The sequence below is a fragment of the Poromitra crassiceps genome (genome assembly GCF_964638095.1).
Source record: "Poromitra crassiceps genome assembly, chromosome: 2".
Taxonomy (NCBI): Eukaryota; Metazoa; Chordata; class Actinopteri; order Beryciformes; family Melamphaidae; genus Poromitra; species Poromitra crassiceps.
The window spans coordinates 64,606,098-64,623,549 of NC_139624.1; the positions used below are offsets into that span (position 1 = coordinate 64,606,098).

Genomic DNA, 17,452 nt, shown 5'->3' on the forward strand with positions numbered 1-17,452 from the left:
CCGTGCATGATACCACTCTCATAGGGCTCATCACAGATGGAGACGAGTCTGAATACAGACAGGCGGTTGAGCATCTGGTGACTTGGTGCAGTCAAAACAACCTGGTGTTAAATGCTCAAAAGACAGTGGAAATTATTGTGGATTACAGGAGGAACACAGCCCCACCTTCCCCCATCACCCTGGGTGACTCCCCAGTCAACACTGTGGAGTCCTTCCGCTTCCTGGGATCTATCATCAGCCATGACCTAAAATGGGAGCTGAACATCAGAGCTCTCACCAACAAGGCGCAGCAGAGGATGTACTTTGTGCGGCAGCTGAAATTCTAAGTGCCAAAGGCAACGATGGTGCACTTCTACACATCCATTGTTGAGTCCATACAGACTGCAGCGCATCATCCACTGTGCTAAGAATGTGATGTCTACAAGACATAAGTTATAATTTCATAGTGTTCATTTTCACTTTGCAATGTTTTTGTATTGAAGTGTTTATTTTTGTCAATAAAGTTAATTCAAAATTACATCACTTCCTGTCAGCTCAGAAAATACTGATAAAGCCACATGGTAGGCAGTAGACAGGATCCATTCGCTTTCTCACTCAAGGACTGATGAATCAATGTCGTAAGTCATCATATTTCATTATTTACATGTTAAAGATCATATATTAAGCTTTATTTGATGAAAATGTGTTCAATAAGTTAAGATTAAAAAACGAATTTATAAGTATATATTTACAAGCTAGTTCATGCCTTTGCAACTGTAATTTCAGTACAAGGTAAAAATGACACAAGACTCAAGGCATTTTCTTTTCTTCTGTGTTTATTATCCTGCAGTTTTCACTCCATGTCATTGTGAAGGAGTCACCAGTAAACCTTTCTTCAAGTACTACGACGACTCTTTTCTTCATTTTGAGTGGAGTTTAGCTTCGTGTTTAGTCTGCGGTTCTCACACCCTGATGAGAACACTATAGGCTTTTTCTACTTCTCTTATTCTCACTTCTTATTATAACTACTCCTCTTCCTAACTATGTGTTTTCTCCCCATCCCTGTTGTAGCTTCAGCCCACAGACGCCGTAGACACGGCAGCTTCAGGTGTAGTATCCCTGGTAATCTTTCCTACCCTAAACGCACAACTACTTCCTTTACCATAGCCGGAGGTCTCTGGAACTGTCAGTCGGCGGTTAAGAAAACTGAGACCATCTCGGCTCATGCTCTATCTCAAACCCTCCACTTTCTAGCTCTCACTGAGACCTGGATTATTCCTGAAAACACTGCTACTCCTGCTGCTCTCTCTGCTGCGTACTCGTTCTCCCACACCCCCAGAGCCTCTGGTCGTGGAGGAGGCACTGGTATCCTCATCTCTCCCAAATGGACCTACACTGTCACCTCTCTCTCTCATCTGTCTATCTCATCTTTTGAGTCCCATGCAGTTGCCGTATCCCTACCCATCAAGCTCAACATTGTGGTAATCTACCGCCCCCCTGGTCCACTTGGTGACTTTCTGGACGAGCTGGACACCCTCCTCTCCGTCTTTCCTGAGGATGGCACTCCACTCATCCTTCTAGGAGACTTCAACATCCAGCCAGTGACCTTACAATCTCTGCCTTTCCTTAACTTCTTCTCATCCTTTGACCTTTACCTCTCTCAATCTCCTCCCACTCACAAAGCAGGGAATGTGCTTGACCTGGTCTTCACCAGATCCTGCTCCACCTCTAATCTCACTGTGACTCCTCTTCCTGTATCCGACCACCACTTTATCACCTTCTCCCTTCCCATCCCCCTCCCCTCCTCCCACCCATCTCCCCCTCACTCTACCACCACCCGACGCAACCTAAAAACTCTCTCACCCGACTCCCTCTCTTCTACCGTCCTCTCCCTGCTTCCCCCTGCCGAGCAATTTGCTCTCCTGTCCACTGACGAGGCTTCCACCACTCTTCTCTCCTCTCTCTCCTCCGCTCTTGATTCTCTGTGCCCACTCACCACTAAGCCTGCCCGATCTTCTCCCCCTTCTCCTTGGCTGACTGAATCTCTGCGAACTTTTCGAACTGAGCTTCGGGCAGCTGAGAGAAAATGGAGAAAATCACATCTCCCTGAAGATCTCTCTTCCTACCACCTTATCCACTCCAACTTCACTGATGCTGTCTCCAAAGCAAAAACCTCCTTCTTCATCTCTGAAATCCAGTCCTCTGCATCCAATCCCAGTAAACTGTTTTCCACCTTCTCCACGCTCCTCAACCCTCCCTCCCCTCCCCCTCCCTCCTCCCTCTCTGCTGATGATTTTGTAACCTTCTTTACTAAAAAGGTGGATGACATCAGCTCCTCCTTCCATCCTCCAGGCACCCTCACTAACACTCCTGACTCCAATCCTGCTTCCCGGCCCCTTGTCCCTGGATTTCCTTCCTTCTCTCCCCTCTCTCCCGATGAGGTGCTTAAACTCATCAGCTCGAACCGAGCCACCTACTGCCCCCTCGATCCTATCCCTTCCTCTCTCCTCCAAACCATCTCACCTAACATATCTCCCTTCCTCACGACCTTCATTAACTCCTCTCTGTCCTCTGGTCTTGTTCCGCCTGCTCTAAAGACTGCAAGAGTCAAGCCTCTGCTTAAGAAACCCTCCCTTGACCCTACCGCTATTCAGAACTACAGACCTGTCTCTCTCCTCTCATTCCTTTCCAAAACCCTTGAACGAGCAACGTCCGAACAACTTTCTCTCTATCTCTCCCAAAATGACCTCCTGGACCCTCTGCAGTCCGGTTTCAAGGCTTCTCACTCCACTGAGACAGCTCTTCTTGCTGTCACAGAGGCCCTTCACACTGCTAAGGCCTCATCCCTCTCCTCTGTTCTTGTCCTCCTTGACCTGTCTGCTGCCTTCGATACAGTCAACCACCAAATCCTTCTTTCCACTCTGTCTGACCTAGGCATTTCAGGTTCTGCACTCTCCTGGTTTGCTTCCTACCTCTCGAACCGCTCATACCAGGTCTCATGGAGAGGGTCCCTCTCCAGATCCTGTCCTCTTACCACCGGTGTCCCCCAGGGCTCAGTCCTGGGCCCCTTACTTTTCCTTCTCTATATCAGATCTCTTGCCTATGTGATCTCTTCTCATGGCTTTTCTTATCACTGCTATGCTGACGACACCCAGCTTTTCCTTTCCTTTCCCCCCTCAGACACTCAAATCGAGGCTCGCATCTCTGCATGCCTCAAAGACATTGGCGACTGGATGTCTGCCCACCACCTCAAGCTCAACCTTGGTAAGACAGAGCTACTCTTCCTCCCAGGAAAAGACTGCCCTCTCGCAGATCTCTCCATCTCCATTGACAACACCACTGTACTTCCCTCCCAAACAGCTAAGAACCTTGGGGTGATCCTTGACAACCAGCTGTCCTGCTCAGCCAACATAGCTGCTACAGCACGCTCCTGTAGGTTCTCTCTCTACAACATCCGCAAAATCCGTCCCTTTCTCACAAGAGAAGCGACTCAACTCCTGGTCCAGTCTCTTGTCTCCTCCCACCTGGACTACTGCAACGTGCTCCTGGCCGGCCTACCTGCCACCGACATCCGACCGCTTCAGCTCATTCAGAACGCTGCAGCCCGTCTCGTATTCAACCAACCCAAATTCTCTCACGTCACTCCCCTCTTCCAGGAGCTCCACTGGCTTCCCATCTCGGCCCGCATCAAATTCAAGACACTGGTACTGGCCTACCGGGCAGTACACCAGTCAGCTCCCCTGTACCTGCAATCTATGGTCAGGTTCCAAACCTCTCAGCGCTCCCTTCGCTCCTCCACCAGTGCAGGTCGCCTCGCCCCTCCTTCGCTACGGGGGCTCAAAAGTCGCTCATCCCGATCTCGACTCTTCTCGTCCCTGGCACCTCAATGGTGGAACGAGCTTCCACCTTCGGTCAGGATGGCTGAATCACTGCCGATCTTTCGGAAAAGACTAAAGACGCACCTTTTCAGGCTCCATCTGGGCCCTTCTTGATCTAACTTCGTTCTCTCTTTCACCCAAAAAAAAAAAAAAAAAAAAAAAAAAAACTAACCTTAACTTGTACCACTAACCTAAACTTGTACCACTGTTCCTTCAGAAGTTGTAGTTATCACAGACTGTGTAGATTGCTCTATTGCTGACAAAAATGTGTTATTGTAAGTCGCTTTGGATAAAAGCGTCTGCCAAATGACGTAATGTAATGTAATGTATAAAGAAGGTGATCAGATATAACCTGCCATTCCTCCAGGACCTGCATGCAGCCAGAACACTGAAGCGTCACTTAAAGTATTACATCTGCTTCTTCTACCAGAACTTTACACCATTAGATTACTCTTGCTAACTACATCGTGCACCACTTAGACTGTAACTCATATTTAATGTAATGCCTATTTAACTCGGACTGTAAATTCATGTAAATTCACTGCCTATTTAACTCGGACTGTAAATTCATGTAAATTCAATGTAAATTCATATTTTATGCCTCCTCCACTCGTGTATATATTGTATATATATTGGACTACACTTGCAATGTTGTGATTGTCTTTTTGTTGTTTTCCTGTCTTTATCTCTGAATATTGACATGACCGATACGCTGCATAATGACACTAAGACAAATTCCTCGTATGTAATCTTGCATACTGTGGCAATAAAAGTGATTCTGATTCTGATTCTGAAAATATATATTGGACTACACTTGCAATGTTGTGATTGTCTTTTTGTTGTTTTCCTGTCTTTATCTCTGAATATTGACATGACCGATACGCTGCATAATGACACTAAGACAAATTCCTCGTATGTAATCTTGCATACTGTGGCAATAAAAGTGATTCTGATTCTGATTCTGAAAAGTATAAACGTGTCTTTTTAAGCGCTGCAACTGCTTCTATAAGTGACTTTGTGTCTAGTCACCTGAAAAGTGACCTGAGAAGTCAGCTGGATCTCGTGCTCCTGTGTAGGAGCATGAAATGTAGTCTCGCAAGATCTGGCGAGTAATCATGCAATTGCTCGACTGTGATGTGATCAGGCAGTCGTGATGTCATCAGTGATGTCAGTCGAGCAAATGTTGTAATGTTTGTTTGCATTTGCCCAACTGTGATGTCACTCGAGCAACTGTGATCTTATCTTACTCACTGTGACAGAAGTGATGTCAGTCAGGCAGTGTTGTGTGTGTGCGTCTCACCAGCTGGGCGAGTTAAGTTTTAACCCTCATTTCATTCATGTTAAATGTTGCGTGCGTCCTTCCCTCCCTGCCCCTGTATGTCGTGCGTAAAAGGAGAGGAAGAAAAGTCAGAGGTTTTTTACTGTGGCCGGCCAACTTACCTGTGGGTACTGTTAGTAGAAGTCATCTCTCTGTCCCAGTTTAATGTGTGTAACGCAGGCGTTTTAGGGGTAGCCCTTCTTAGTTGCTGTGGACTGTACAGTATTATTGCATGCTTTGAGTGCTGCCATCTTTACTAAAACTATAATAGCTGCCCCCCTCTATTCATCTCTCATTTATGCTATAAAGCCCTAAAAATAATAATAATAATGGTATTGTGATCAGAAATGCATGCAACATATTGGGTACCTGTGATCATCATTGGAGGGGGAGACTCTCTCTCTCTCTCACACTCACACACACACACACACACCCACCCACACACACACACACACACACACACACACACACACACACACACACACACTCTATTAGAGGCTATTTGAATATTGGCGGGATGTATGCCTTATCTCTGTTGTATCTTTGATTTCGTCATGACACTTTACAAGAAGAGTAACACAAATTACATGGAATAATAACAATTGCCACAATTTCACATCACTCCAGCCGTGGCCTACCCCATCTAGCCCACAACCCAGGGATGCCTGTGCCCACGGTTGCCACACACCGCACGTAAACAACAAAGCCTTGACTGTCACAGCCCCTTTCTGCTTCACACAGTTAACTGGACTATAATTACTGCGCTGTGCACAAGGCTATCTGAGATTACAGGAGTGAGTTACACCTGATGCCAGGGGAAAGTACTCCATACTTTAAATATTTAATCAGCCCCTTCACCATGAAGCAAATGAGGCGAAGCACAAGTTGCCGAGTAGCACGGGAGAGAGGGAGGGCTGAGTTGACTACATTTTGTGCACAGGCGAACACGCGTATACACACACATATGCACACACCAGGGAGTTAAGTATGTCATTACCGCGTGATTTTTCTGTTGATAGATCTTTTGCCTTTCTCTCATTTCACTGGAACCTGAGAACCTGTGTGTGTGTGTGTGTGTCATGTGTGTGTGTGTGTGTGTGTCGTGTGTGTGTGTGTGTGTGTGTGTGTGTGTGTGTGTGTGTGTGTGTGTGAAATGAGGAGGGAGGGGTCTGCACACCTGCCCGGGGTCAGGGCCAAGGCTCCGCGAGGCTCAGCCAAATCGGGCTGCCAGCCGTGAGGATACAAAGAAGAAATTCTTCCCCACGTTAAGCCGGTCAGAGCCCAGCCTGCCTCACTTGAGTAACAGGGGAAGTGGCACAATCAGGTGCTAAATCCTGCATGTCTTGTATGTTCAAGTGACCATGAAACGAACTGTCCCCCCCTGGAGTTATTTAAAGCGATATGCGATATAGTCTGAGGCACTGATCGCAGAGAGGGCTTGTCAGCAAGGTGCAACCTGATTACTCACATGCTCTGCAAGAGCTACAATGAGAACATTCACGGCTCACCTCCTTTACATGGTGGCCATATTTGATTTACGTCAGCGTGGGAAGCCCTTATTGGAAGACAGTGAAGCAGATGCAGAGGTGAACTACATTTTTGTATCATTAGAATCTCGGTAAGGCTCTCTATCCAACTTTCCGTGGATGCGGGCATACAAAAATGAGTAAACAATCTGTATTTTGAATAGCAGCCATGCCAGCTTCAAAATCTGTTCTTCCAACCAATGACGTCACTGGTTCGTGGAACCAACTGATTTTGAAGCTGCGCACCAGAGACACAGAGAGACTAAGGGCCAAGCTTACGCCCAGTGGAAGGGCAAGGGCAAACATTATATTTGCTAGTTTCTAGCACTAAAAATCAAAAAATCTTTCCTTTTAATTACCACTGGATCGTTGAAACGTCCTTTGATGTACTGACCCAGTGGTAGCCTAATTAAAAGAAAAAAAGGGAGATTTTGAGTGCTAGAAACTAGCAAAGGTAATGCTTGCCCTTTGCACTTGGCGTAAGATATTGCAGAGTCTAATAATGGTGTGGCATTAGACTCGGTGGCTTGGTGGATGCTCTATGTTGTTGCCGCAGATTCAGGCTTTATTGGCTGAGTGGGCTATGAGCAAGAGTTGTCCAATTTATAACCTCAGCAGGGAAGGATATATGACATGACCAATGATATCACAATGTCTATGCATAGTGACATCAGTTCACTGGACATTGTCATTCTGACATAATCAGTGAGTTATGACATCACTGATTGCAATTCTATTCACCTTATTCACCATGCCCACTTTTTCTCTCTTCCATGTTACACGCAATTGTATTTGTTCTTCCGGTTCAGCGCTAGTTGGCGGCCAATTTCAAAACAAAACGTCACTATAATAATGAAGTTGGGCAACATTGAGAATTAAGCTACACACCAACTTCAGTTACATGTTCATAGCGTTACTGCTGCGAGGAGCTGATGGCTGTACTCGGTCGGCATTTAACGTTAGTTACAAAAGCACGTCGACAGTGTTTTCTCACTGCCAGTAGCCTGCAGTAGGGTTTGACAGATAGCTAGTCCGATGGTGTCAGCACAGTCAGCGCTCCCAGTCCTCGCTGCTCATAAAATATTTCCAATATGCGTTATTCTGATAAACTGGTCACATATACAGTATGTTACGTTGTCACCCGAAAAATATTAAAACTTAAAAAAATTTTTTTTTTAAGCTTGAAAACAGCTTTTTGGCACGTCTAAAAATGACTACGGTAGGCGTAATCTACTTCCGTGTCTAAAACCGGAAAAACGATTACAAAATGACGTCATGCAGAAGCGTCTTTTTATGGGCAAAGAATAAGGTGAATACTAGAATTGAGCACGTGATCTCACTGTGTTCACGTGTGACTTTTGTGATCTCACTGTCACATGTGACTTAATCAGTGGCATCGTGATGTCATAAAATCACTGATGATGTCATCCTGATGATGTTCCGGAATCATTTAGAGGTCGGACACATTTCCGTGGCCCGTCAGCTGTGAACACCCCAGCAGTTGCAATGATTTTTGAGTGGCCCTGGCAATATAATTTTCCGCCGTTTTTTACACTACAGCCCAATGTTGACACAAGACAGAAACAGCTGGCGGCCTGGTGCTCCCTGACCCTGACACTGTCTTACTTCTGGCATCACAAGCTCTACACCCTGGATGTCATGGAGGCTCAGGAAAGCCCTGTGTTCAACAACAAAAAGATAGAACGAAAACTGTCAATGGAAGCCATTCAAGCTGTGTTTGAGGAACTGAGGAAAAAAGGGAACCTGGATTGGCTGGACAGAAACAAGTCTCTGTGTTTAGTCATGTGGAGATGGCCTGAGGAATGGGGCAAGTTGTTATACCAATGGGTTTCCAAAAATGGGATGGTGAATTCAGTGTTTACACTTCATGAGTTGTCCAACGGTGATGACACAGAAGCTGAAGAATTCCATGGTCTAGAAGAGCGGATGCTGCTGCACTCGTTGCAGGCTTTACAGACAGACGGCAAAGCGGAGATCATCGCCATGGATGACGGGAATGGGGTGAAGTTCTTCTGAAATATAAGTCTGGAACCAAACATTCAATCTGCAAACCTGCACACCTAGAAGCTTGACTCAGCCATGGACTTTCCCCACCAGCTGTAACTTTACTCTTTGTTGTATATGACTAGTTTGACCTGTTTTTCCTTGTTAACAAATCAACTTGTTATAATTCACTGTGTGGACCTTTGCTCGGCTGTTATGGGTATTCTTCTCTTTACCACCAGGCATCCCAAAGAAATCCCACATCCATCTTGGGAGCATCATCAAACATGAAATGCTTCCAGGCTTCCAAGAGGAATACCAGGGGGACTGAGACCCCTGGTCGGTCCTGACTAAGTTCAGCTGACTAATAACGTTGCACCTCATGTACAGTTTGCTGTAATCCCATAGGCAGTATCTGCTGTGACACTAGTCATCCTCTCTCTGTACTCAACCTCCTTTTTTGTAACATGTTGGAAAATAAATAAATAAGAGAAATTTGCTAGAAAAAAAAGATGTCATCAGTTATGTCATCGGCAACACAACCTTGTGATGTCATCGGTGACGTTTTCATCAGTGATGTCATAGATGATCTGTGTGAAATGATCAGTGACCACTTTCTTTCATGGGGACATAGCACTTTATGATATCATTGGCGACCTGGCCACTTTCTTTTGTGGGGACCTGGGCCCCTAGTGGCCACACCATGAAAAATCATCCAATCCAAATCCCATGTAGGAGTGAAATAAACTAAGATAGTGACTTTATTTATTTATTTAAATACTGTAGAGTTGCTGAGCGACGGAGGCAAAAAGAGATGTTTTCCAATTCAACAGCAGGTGTTTTATTTACAGTAGTGGATCCCAGCAGGTATTTACAGTGCAGATATTGGCCAAAAAGACAAACAAAACAAAAAGATAATTGCAAAGTCAAGACAAAATGAATGAAAAAGGATAAGGCAAAATATAGGTCAAGTCTGCACTAAAAGGCAATGCTCAAGAGTGAATGAGCCCTCAGCAGAAGACAAGCAGCCCAGACTGCATGTGGCCTGTCCTTCTGACAGCCAGGTATGAATCTCCCCTTGGAGTAGTAGTAGTAATCTTGGTACCTTGTAGGGACAGCTCAGGACTGACAGTCCTCTTCAGTCCCTCTGTTTCTCGGAGTGGATAGAAGGGCGGAGGGGATCCCCTTGGAGCTCCAGCCTCCACCATTATATAGGAGCTGGCTCCTACCAAGAGACAGGAATTAGTATTCACAATCAATTATCACAGAGCATCACTTCACAAGCATAATGTCTCCACTATATTGAATTGAGCAATAACAATAATGATTTAAACACGTTAGAAATAATTTGGATGCTTCTAAATAAGTAAAAGAGCTTTCCAACAAATCCTCATTGAACCCCCCTGCTCCTTTACCACACTTGGCCCGACCCCCGGGAAACCGTCCATAAAAGGAGGTGAGAGACTCCGCCTCTGGTTTTCCGGTCTAAATCAGAGGATCGTCCACTGCAGCAAGGAACAAGGTGACAAACAATTTGTGAACATGCTTTAATAAATAACATTTAATTGCACAGACTAAACGTCTCTTTGTCATTAATTCATATTGCAACGTTCTGTGTAAAAATACAAGACTACAGCTGTGTTGTTATGTGCATGCATTTATGAATGAATCAATGTTACTTCGCGCCCTCGGACTTCAAACAAAGAGAGAGAGAATCGCGACATGGGGAGAGAGAGAGAGAGAGAGAGAGAGAGAGAGACCGCACAGTCACGGCAACATGGACACTTCTATGCCGGCAAGATGTAATTAGAAATGGTCATGGAGCATGTGTATGTGTGTGAGTGTGCACCTTACTTTATAGGGCACGGGCTAGCCCCGTGACATTCCCCCCCCCCTTCTGAAGACGCCCCCTGTAGAGTCCTGGAAAGGTAGTCCGCAGTGCAGTTCTCAACTCCCTTCCTGTAGCGGACCTCAAAGTCGTATGGCTGCATTGCGAGGAACCACCTGGTGATCCTGCCGTTGGTGTCCTTCATGTCCTTCAGCCAGGAGAGTGCACGATGATCTGTCTCCAGGGTGAACTTCCTCCCCAGCAAGTAGTACTTCAGGGAGTCGAGCGACCACTTGATGGCAAGACACTCCTTCTCCACCACAGAGTATCTTCCTTCATGCTCCAGGAGCTTCCTGCTAATATAAGCAATGGGTTGGAGGTTACCTGGTTCCCCTTGCAGCAACGCCGCTCCAATGGCCACGTCTGATGCATCCGTCTGGACTGTGAATGGCTGCTCAAAGTCCGGGCTCCTCAGAACGGGCTCGCTGCACAGGGAATCCTTCAGGCTCTGGAAGGCCGCCTCACAGTCCTCTGTCCATCGCACCTTGTTTGGCAGGTTCTTCCTAGTGAGGTTTGTAAGTGGGGCAGAGACAGTTGAGAAGCGAGGGATGAATTGACTGTAAAACCCCACCAGACCCATGAAGGATTTCACCTGTTTCTTGGTAGTAGGCCTCTCAGCTCTCCTGACTGCATCCACCTTCCCGACTTGTGGTTGAACGACCCCCTTCCCCAGCACAAAACCCAAATACTGAGTCTCTTGCTTGCCAAGGGAGCACTTGTCAGCACGGACGGTCAGGCCCGCTTCCTTGAGTTTGTTCAGCAGTCTGTAGATGATGCAGATGTTCTTCCCATGAGTTGCTGTATACTACAATATCATCAAGGTAAGCTGCTGAAAACCGCTCTGTGCCTGCCAGGACTCTGTCCATCAAACGCTGGAAAGTAGCAGGTGCACCATGGAGACCAAATGGAAGGACCGTGAACTGAAAGTGTCCAAAAGGAGTTCTGAAGGCTGTGACCTCTTTACTTTCTGGGGAGAGGGGGACCTGCCAGTAGCCCTTGCACAGGTCGAGAGTGCTGATGTAGCTTGCACCCCCAATCCTCTCAACCAGATCGTCTATTCTTGGCATGGGATACCAACCCAGCTCACTTACGCTATTTACTTTTCTGATGTCCAAGCAGAACCTCAGAGTTCCATCCTTTTTGGGGTGTTACGGCCCTGGCATAAGGGAAAACCAGGGATAACATGTTGGTGCCCCCACTCTTCCCACTCCCAAAGACGAGAAGCTAGACCATGATCAAAGTTCTCAATGCAGCAGGTTTATTTGTTTTTTTAGTTCAGAGTAGAGCACTACCAAAACAATAAACAAAATCAAACTAAAAGGAAACTCACACTTTCCTACACACAAAATAAAAAGGAAAACAAAAGACAATAACTCTTACCTAACTCCTGATAACAAAAACAATGAGTGGTAAAGTAAAGTCAAAGAAAAAGGGTTTCTCTCTCCTATGTGACTGCTACATGAGAATCAACAATAATCTCTACGATCTAAAGAGACAACAAAATGTACAGATTACCATACATAAATATCTATCAGAAGAACAAGTGTGGAGCAGTTAGATGGCCAGCCTTCATCTCTGGGATGTGGGGAGAATAGAGGGGCAGACAGCAGGCCTCAGCTGGTGTATATCAGCTGCAACAGCCAATCAGCAGCCAGTCCTCCTGACAGCCCAGGTACCACACACCTGCCGCTCATCACCCACTCAGTAACACACAGGGGAGGAATGACACAGGTTACACACTCAAATGACCCGAGGTCATAACAGGGGACTAAAATGATCGGACTGCTCCACTCACTGGAGGACGGCTCAATGACCCCCATTTCCCTCATCACCTCCAGCTCCCTCTTCAACACCGGCAGCAGACGTTCTGGAACCCTGTAGATACGCTGGCGAAGAGGTGTGGGATCTTTCAGTTTGATGCGGTGGTGAGTGACCTCTGTGCGGCCCGGAGTCTCCCGGAACAGTCCCAGGGGGAAGATCTGAAGCAGCTCCCTCCTCTTCTCCTCTTCAAGGTGGCTCAGATCCAGCTGTGGCTCCCCCTCTGGTCCTGATAGGTACTGCTCCTCTGACTCCTCTTCTTCCTCCACAGCCTTGATGAACAGAGTGCACCTCACTGGTGGTGGAGGGGTGGGACGAGGGTGCCATTTCTTCAGCATGTTAATGTGGAAAGTTTGTAATGGCTGCCTCCGGTCAGGCATGTGTATCTGATATGTCACCGGACCCATCTTCTGTTTGACCTGGAAGGGGCCCTGCCACTTTGCCAACAGTTTGTACTCTGACGTCGGCAAAAGCAACAGGACTTCCTCCCCAGGTTCAAAACTCCGCTGCCTGGCGGACTGGTCATACCATTCCTTCTGCTTTGCCTGTGCCTGGAGAAGGTTCTCCCTGGCGATCGCTGTGGACTTCATGAGGTGCTCCCTCATCTTCAGGACATAGGAGACAATGTTCATGTCCTGTGCTTTCCCAGACCCCTCCCAGGTTTCACGGAGTACATCCAAAGGACCTCTGACCTGGTGGGCATAAAGCAGCTCAAAAGGTGAAAAGCCCGTAGAGGTCTGGGGGACCTCCGGGTAAGCAAACAGAAGGAACGGCAGCCATTTGTCCCAATCCTTCCCAGTGTCTGACACAAACTTTTTGAGCATCCCCTTCAAAGTCTGGTTGAAACGCTCAACTAGGCCATCTGTCTGAGGGTGGTAGGGGGTGGTCCTCACTCTCTTAACCCCTAACATCTGATAGGCCTGTGCGAGCGTTCGACTCATGAAGTTGGGGCCCTGGTCCGTCAACACCTCCCTGGGAATCCCTACTTGAGAGAAAAACTTAAGCAAGGCTGAGGCTACCTGCTTAGCTGTCACTTCTCTTAAAGGGAACTCTTCAGGGTATCTGGTGGCATAGTCACTAATGACCAGGATAAACCTGTTCCCCGCCTGGCTCCTCTCCAGCGGGCCCACTATGTCTACTCCTATGCGCTCAAACGGAGTACTAATGACAGGAAGTGGAATAAGGGGTACCGGGGCAGTAGCTCTCCCTGCCGTCAACTGGCATTCTGGACATGTTTTACAGTAATCTTTGACTTGGGTATACATCCCTGGCCAGAAAAAACGTTTGGAGATTCGCATGAAGGTTTTCATGAAGCCTAGGTGACCTGCCCAAGGGATTGTGTGCCCAAGCCTCAAAACTTCCTCTCTACAGGACTTGGGAAGGACTAGCTGTCTGCCATCTTCAGACTGCCTGTAAAGAAGGTCATTCACAATCAGAAACTGCTCTCTGAGGGGCGTGACTGTGGGGCCTTTTGTCGCCTCCCTAAAGGAGTTCACAAGAGTGGAATCTTCATGCTGTTGTTTAGCAAGATCATTGGGCAATGTATGTACATCGAGCTCTGGAGCTGAAAGTTCTTGTTCTGTTGGCTGTAGCAGCTGTTCCCCAACTAGCTGCCTACGCCTCTCCAATCTGTCCTCTAGTGTGACTGTGGGCCCCACAACAACCTCTTCCCCATGAAACGGCATTAGCTGCAGTGTGTCTGCCTCAGTGTCTGGGATGCTAGGTAGCGGCACTGCCTCAGGTGTAATGGGTGGTTCTGCCTGCTGCGTTACTGAAACCACTGGTGGAAAGGTGTCAGGGACTGGCGTCACTACTACCCGTTTAGCTTTGGACTGTGTAACCGCGCCACAAAACCTTCCCCTGCTTTTATTGATGAGGTCATACAGAACTGGCAAATCTGTGACTAACAGAATGGGACAGGGCAAGTCTGGGGCAACACCAACTTTCATGAGGTAAACTTGTTCTTCTACCTCAATGTAAACCTCAGCTGTGGGGGCCTGCTCCTTATGTCCATGGACACAAATGACGGGAACTGTTTCTCCCTCACACCACAAACCCTGAGGGATAATCTGAGCCCTAACCAGGGACTGTGAACAACCAGTGTCTAACAGGGCCTTGTATGGTCTACCATTTAGCTGCACCGTGACCAGAGGGGAGTTTAACTGCTCCTCAGAGGGAACATTGGGCTTAGGTCTAGGGGCATAGCAGAGATTGGTGGCCTTATACTTCATGGGGCAGACAGGACGTGTATGGCCTGCCTCACCACAGTTGTAACAAACAACCTGTGTTTTGTCACTTGGTGGAGCCTTGCTCCTAGAGTACTCCTGAAAAGGCCTGCTTAGTCTAGGTTGGCTAGGAGAGTAACTGGCTGGACCACCCCCCTTAACCATCCCCTCAGACTTACCCCCCGCCTGGCGCAGTCCAGTGTAGTGGTAGGCCGTTGGACCCCTGTGAGCTGAAACATAGGTGTCAACCAGCTCTGCTGCCTTTGCTGCCATCTCAGGATCACGTTCTCTGACCCACGTCCGCACCTCTGGATGGAGAACCCTGTGGAACTGCTCCAGCACCATCTTCTCAAGGAGGTCCTCCTTGCTGGCGGTGCTGAAACCAACCCTCTTGCAGAACAAGTCCTTGAGGCGGGTATACAGCTCATGTGGGGACTCGTCCGCTGGTGTCTCCAGGGTACGAAAGCGCTGACAGTAAAAGTCTCTGTTAATTTCATATTTTCTTAAAACTGCCGCTTTTAGCCTGTCATAGTTCTGAGTGTCGGCTGGGTCCATAGCTACAAAAGCACTTCTTGCTTTACCTGTTAACAAGGGAATTAGCCGGATGGACCAGTCCCATTGCGGCCAGTTATAAACAGCTGCCAGTTTTTCAAAAGTTGTCAGGAAATGTTCAATGTCATCAGAGTCTTCCAACCTTACCAGCTTTGGTTCTCCCACTGGCACCCTACTCGCCCCAGGTACTGGCTGTGGTGGTAAGGACTGTGGCCTGGTTGCCTCCATGTCCAGTTGGAGCTGGTGGACCTGGTGGTTGAGGACATTAATCTTCTGCTCCTGCTTGACATTGTCCTTCTCCAACTTTCCCTCTCCATCTGAAATTTCATGAAGGTTTGAAACATATTAGCCACAGTGGAGAGACTTGCCTCTTGGGAAGTGCCGATGTCCATTGATGGCTGGAAAATGTCCGTCACAGCACCCCCAATGGCACCGTCTTCCTCTGTAGTCTCCACTTGCTGCTGACGTGTAGCTGGTTTTGGAGGCATCTTGGTCGCTTTTCTTCTGACACCACATGTAGAGTTGCTGAGGGACGGAGGCAAAAAGAGATGTTTTCCAATTCAACAGCAGGTGTTTTATTTACAGTAGTGGATCCCAGCAGGTATTTACAGTGCAGATATTGGCCAAAAAGACAAACAAAACAAAAAGCTAATTGCAAAGTCAAGACAAAATGAATGAAAAAGGATAAGGCAAAATATAGGTCAAGTCTGCACTAAAAGGCAATGCTCAAGAGTGAATGAGCCCTCAGCAGAAGACAAGCAGGCCAGACTGCATGTGGCCTGTCCTTCTGACAGCCAGGTATGAATCTCCCCTTGGAGCTCCAGCCTCCACCATTATATAGGAGCTGGCTCCTACCAAGAGACAGGAATTAGTATTCACAATCAATTATCACAGAGCATCACTTCACAAGCATAATGTCTCCACTATATTGAATTGAGCAATAACAATAATGATTTAAACACGTTAGAAATAATTTGGATGCTTCTAAATAAGTAAAAGAGCTTTCCAACAAATCCCCATTGAACCCCCCTGCTCCTTTACCACACTTGGCCCGACCCCCGGGAAACCGTCCATAAAAGGAGGTGAGAGACTCCGCCTCTGGTTTTCCGGTCTAAATCAGAGGATCGTCCACTGCAGCAAGGAACAAGGTGACAAACAATTTGTGAACATGCTTTAATAAATAACATTTAATTGCACAGACTAAACGTCTCTTTGTCATTAATTCATATTGCAACGTTCTGTGTAAAAATGCAAGACTACAGCTGTGTTGTTATGTGCATGCATTTATGAATGAATCAATGTTACTTCGCGCCCTCGGACTTCAAACAAAGAGAGAGAGAGAAGTGCGGGCTAGCCCCGTGACAGTGACGACTCCGAGCAGTAAGAGTCAATGACCAGTAGTATCGTTCTCGAGCTCCCGCACCTTTTCTGCCATCGTCCGTCTCTGGTCAATTCACGCTGTGGCTCAAATAAATCACGGGGGTTTCACACGTCTTCTCTGTCACCCTGCTTCTGCATCTGAACTGAATCTTGGCAATCATCTGCATTCATCTCAACCAGGTGGCAAGCTTGTTTTTTTTTGACAGATGAAGCCTATGTGGAAGTGATAAAATCTGTAGTTCCTCGAATGGCCACTTGAGGCTACTAGCTCCAAAAGAGAGTTCACCCCATGTTAAAATACCCAACCGACTTTACAACAGCATTATACATGTTTACAGCCTGGTTTAAAACACGGTTTTGGTCTATATAGCTAATTTCACCTTTCATAACTACTGTACATAGCCTACTGTATAACTCACAAGATAATGGCCGCGACCATGTTGAAAAGACTCATGGGTGAATATAAATATTATATAAAATAAATAGTTGACCCTGAACCCACCGGAGGGGATCATAGCAGGTCCTAATGAAGACTTCTTCGAATGGAAGGCGCTGATCATGGGTCCTCGGGACACACATTTTGAAGGTGGAGTGTTCCTGGCGGTCTTCAGTTTTCCCTCTGATTATCCTCTCAGTGACATTATGACATCATCGGCGACCTTGCCACTTTCTTTCAGCAACCTGGTTTCTTTCTTTCTTTCTTTCTTTCTTTCTTTCTGGGGACATACACACATTCAGACAGACATACAGACAGACGCCGCCCTAGTGGCCACGCCATAATAACAAAACAACATGAAGTAGCTGACTGTTGACATCAGCTAGCATGGATCAAAATCATGTTCCCTTCAGTCCAGTTGCTGTGGCCTCTCAAGGCAAATTCATTG

General features: G+C 47.0%; 1 pseudogene across 1 annotated transcript; it reads left to right on the forward strand.

Moving 5' to 3' along the window:
- The first annotated feature begins 8,207 nt into the window (after positions 1-8,207).
- Positions 8,208-8,738, forward strand: LOC310772474 (vacuolar protein-sorting-associated protein 25 pseudogene; annotated as a pseudogene). Its single transcript has one exon. The product of its transcript is annotated as a vacuolar protein-sorting-associated protein 25 pseudogene (transcript).
- Positions 8,739-17,452: the final 8,714 nt, after the last annotated feature.